The sequence below is a fragment of the Sceloporus undulatus genome, unplaced genomic scaffold, assembly GCF_019175285.1.
Source record: "Sceloporus undulatus isolate JIND9_A2432 ecotype Alabama unplaced genomic scaffold, SceUnd_v1.1 scaffold_24, whole genome shotgun sequence".
In the NCBI taxonomy this organism is placed as follows: domain Eukaryota; kingdom Metazoa; phylum Chordata; class Lepidosauria; order Squamata; family Phrynosomatidae; genus Sceloporus; species Sceloporus undulatus.
Window position 1 is genome coordinate 21,027 of NW_024802946.1, and position 4,557 is coordinate 25,583.

Below are 4,557 nucleotides of genomic sequence, written 5' to 3' on the forward strand. Positions count from 1 at the left end.
CCAACTCTAGGATTCTATGAACAACCACAGGAATGTGTGGATTTTGGGATTCTTCGGTGATAAGCAGTCTCGGGCCTGGACCCTACTGCAAATGTAAGCAAGAGCTGCAAGGAAGAAATTTCTATAGCAGCAAAATGGTGGATTTGGGGTTTTGTTTGGTTTTTGCTAGCTGAGTCCGGGTGGTGATCTCAGAAGCAAAGGGAAGAATGATCAGGGAAAGAGAATGGGGAGTGGAGAGATCAGAGGCTCTGAAATTGGGGTGGGTGAGGGGGTGGGTGGGTGGTGGCACATGGAAGTGTGTGTGGAAGAGCTTTTCCACCATCAAGCCACCCTCCCGTAATGAGGGGCTTGTGAAAATGACAGGGGATGTCTGGGAAAAGAGGAGGGGGCAATTAAGCCGTCAGCAGAGAGATGGCAAGGGTGGGTGGGGGGCGGACCCCCCTGTGTTTCATGCCTGGCTTCCTCCAGGCGCTTAATTGAGCCGTCTCATTAAGGAGAAGGAGGGGGGACCTTGACAGTTCCTGAGTGCTAATTCCTTAATGGGTCCCTCCTATTGCTGTCAGATTCTGGAGCTGAACAATCCCCCCACACACACACACCTCCCTTTTAAAAATAATTTTAAAAATCCCTTGTGTGAGAATTTGCGTCAGCGCTGACTATACAGGAGGAGGCATAATCTCATCCCTGCTAAGGCCCTCGAAGGGTTCAACTTTGGTTTTCAAAAACTCCAGCATTGCAAGTTGGGTGCCCCTAGGCATGCGCTCAGTGCAGCCCCCGGATGGGTGGCTGGAGGAAAGAGAAGCCAACACTGCACCGGGTTTTATCAAGACCCTAATGGCAAAATGTCTTCGCAAGCAAGCAGGAGGCAGAGGAACCATAGCTTTGCAATGCTTGGGTTTGCAAAGGACATGCTTTGCGAATACAGCCGTGCCTTGTTCAAATGTATGGCTTGGCACTGCTGTTGCTGTGTGCCTTCAAGTCGTTTCTGACTTATGGCGACCCTAAGGCAACCCTATCTTGGGGTTTTCATGACAAGTTTTGTTCAGCGTTTCCCTTCCTCTGGGGCTGAGAGCGTATGACTTGTCCAAGGTCACCTAATGGGTTCCCATGGCTAAGCAGGGATTTGAACCCTGCTCTCCAGAGTCATCATCCAGTAGTCAAACCCCTACACCATTTTGGCTCTTCCTTTAACTGAAAATTTTGTACCAGAGGAAGTAATAATATGGGAGGAAATTGCTAGGCTGGCTGGGAGATCCTAAGAGTTGCAGGCCCCCCAAAAGTTACTTGTTAAGTGATCAACGCACATGGTGTGCGGTAGGCTTTGTCGTTGGCTTCTGTTGTTGATGCATGGCAACCTTAAGATGTTCCCAAAGACAAATGTTTTCTCCATTGGGGTTTTCTGGGTAAATTTCTCTAGAGGGGGTTTGCCATTGCCATCCTCTGAGGCTGAGAGTGTGTGACTTGCCCAAAGTCACCCAGTGGGTTTTGTGGCTAAGCAGGGATCCGAACCTTGGTTCCAGAGTCATAGTCCAGCACTCAGACCATTATGTTATGCCAGCTCTCTGGGGTAGGCTAGATGTTCAGTTTTTAAAAATCTGTGTTTTCCAAAGTTTGCCAGAGTAAAAGTCTGCCTTTTGCCAAGGGCAGAGCCCAGCGAGGACACTGTGTATTGCCACTCACGGCGTGGGCAGCAGTGTCCTGGGCCAGGGATGGTGTTCTGAGAGCTTTTACTTATTCTGCTGGGGAGGTTGGGAGTAGGCTGCTCCTCTGGCACTGCTTACCACGATTTTACAGCTAAATGCAGACCCTGGCTGGGTGCCCAGCAAGGAAAGGAGAGGAGGGAATGTTTTATAGCTTGAACACAGCGAGGACAGCAGGTCTGTTTTCTCTGGCGGTTCCAACTCCATTCTGCATATCAACCTGACCTTCACTGGTTGTCCTCTTGAGGACCGATGTGGTTTCTTCCTATTATGCAGACAAGAACAACAAGGCTGAAAGACATGGCTGGAGTCTCCCAGATGAATATGTGGGAGTTGACTTCGATTTTGGAGTTGACTTCGACTCATGGTGACATTATGGATGAGACATCTCTAAGACCCCTGTCCTCAGCTTCTCTGCTCAGGTCCTGCAGGCCCAGGCCCATGTCTTCTCTGTTCGAGTTTAACCATTTGGCATGTGGTCTTCCTCTCTCTCTACTGCCTTCCATCTTCCCTAACAGCATTCTTGTCTAATGATTCATTTTTCTGCATGATGTGGCCAAAGTGCAGCAGCCTCAATCATCTTGACTTCCAGGGAGAGTTCTGGCTTGATCTGATCTAGAACCCATTTGTCTGTCTTCTTGGCTGTCCATGGTATCTTCATCACTCTTCTCCAGCACTATATCTCAAATGAGTTTATTTTCTTCCAATCTGCTTCTTTCACTGTCCATCTCACATCTGTACATAGAAATATAGAGGCTTGGGCAATCCTCACTTTAGTGTTCAGAGTTATGTCTTTATACTTCATGATCTTGTCTAGTTCTTTCATAGCTGTCCTTCCCAATCCCAGTCTTCTTCTCATATCTTGACTGCAGTCTGCGTTCAGATCAATGTTTGATCCAAGGTATGGGAACGCTTTAACTATTTCAATTTTCTCATTGTCCAGGGTGAATTTTTGTAGAGCTTCATTATTTACAGCCACATAAATGCTATTTAGTTATGCCCACATACTGCATGACGCCTTGCCCTTTCACAAATGAAAACCAGGACACATGTGGCCAAGCAACATCAGAATGAGACCAAGATGGCAAAAGTTATTCATGAGGACAAATACATTTTTGGAAGAAAGGTGGGATACAAATCTTACAAATATAATCGAGTGCAAACTGTTTTTGCACTTTCAACTCAGTTGGCAGCAACTGAAGTAACCTGAAGGCAAAGGGAGGAGGAGAGAAAAACTAACTGACTATCTTCATCTGCAGTTAAGTTATATATGTTAAGGTGGTACTTTCTTTTTTATACACATGTGCAAAAGTGACTCCTTTCATGCTTTATGCCCCTTGTTTGTTAGGTTTGCATTATGCAGACTTAGGAATCAGTGTGATGTCGTGGGGTTTGAAGACCAGGGAATGCTTTGCCGCATGCCAATAGATGAGGCTAAATTGAGGCGATGGTTCCATTGAGCAGGCCTGCCTCTTTCTTGCTGGAGATTTATTTCCCAAGAGACAGGGGCTGTTGGCTGCTCATGGCTGAGCCATAGAAAAGATGGCGCTTTGGCTCTGGGTCCTCCCTGGCTGCAGGATGAAAAGGGAGGGGAGAGAAGGGAGGAATGAAACATGCGCAGCCCTAGAAGGATCCCATGCCGAAACCCCTTTTAAGGCAGGGTGCTGGGAGAGGTCCCTTCCCCTGGCTCACCCGGCTCCTGCTGTGACAGATCCCCTCCCCATGATGGATGGGAACTCTCTATGCTCTCTCCAGGTGGAACGTGGGCTGTTCATAGATGATAAGAAGCTACCCATAAATCTTAAATAGAAAGGAACCAGAACTCTAAAAGAAGGGGGGAGAGAAAGAGGGAGGATGGCTGGGCAGATACAGCAGAAGAGAGCCTTGTTTGTAGCTTTACTGCTGACCAGGCTCCTGTGCAACCTTCCACACTTTGGGGCCTTCCAGTTGTGTTCGACTACAATGCCCATCATCTCCAACTCCAACCCGACTGGCTGGGGATGATGTGAAAGCACCAGGAAGGAGTGGCTGCATGACAATTTCAGATGTTATGTTATTTTACAGCTTGCAATTAAGAATGCATTCCCGTTTCCCTGTTGTTGTTGTAGTTGTTTGCCTTTGAGTCACTTCCGACTTATGGCGACCCTAAGGCAAACCTACAACAGGTTTTCTGGGGCTGAGAGAGTGTGACTTGCCCAAGTGGGATTTAATGGGCAAGCAGGAATTGAACCCTGGTCTCCAGAGTCATAGTCCAGTGCTTAGGCCACTACAATGAGAAAAGATGTTTGGAAACTTGCATTCCTTTTTTCCTCCATCCTTCCATCCCTTCCTCCATCCTTCCCACCATTACTTCTTCTTCCTCTTCCTTGTATTCTTTGCCTTCTCTTCATATATATCACACACACACACACCCATATATATATCTTCCACCTTTCCCTCAGTTTGGGATTCAAGACAGTTTACAACAGTTAAAACATAGTTAAAAATTTACAGTGTACAAAAAAAAAAAAACGTTCACACTGTTTCTGATTTCTGTGTATGGTCAAAAAAGCTGGAGAGTGAAGAAATCTGATAGGAAGAGAGAGTCAGATCATTTGAAAGGTGGTGCTGGATAAGAGTTTTGTAGATACCATGGACTGCCAAAAAGGCAAATGAACGGGTCCCGGAGCAAATTAGACCTGAACTCTCCCTCGAAGCCAAGATGACTAAAGTGTTGTATTTTTTGCAACTGTTGTATTCTTCTCTCTAAGGCAGGGGTAGGCAACCTGCGGCCCACGGGCCGGATGCGGCCCTGCGAGGCCTTGGGACCGGCCCCAGCCCAGTCCTGCCGCCGATTACCGCCGGGGCCTTTGGGGGG

General features: G+C 47.4%; 1 protein-coding gene across 1 annotated transcript in view; it reads left to right on the plus strand.

Moving 5' to 3' along the window:
• Positions 1 to 4,557, plus strand: part of LOC121917575 (homeobox protein meis3-B-like) — an 86,155-nt gene continuing 81,598 nt past the window's right edge. The window contains exon 1 of the mRNA XM_042443646.1: positions 1 to 93. The gene's annotated coding sequence lies outside the window, so the exon portion shown is untranslated. The remainder of the gene's footprint in view (positions 94 to 4,557) is intronic.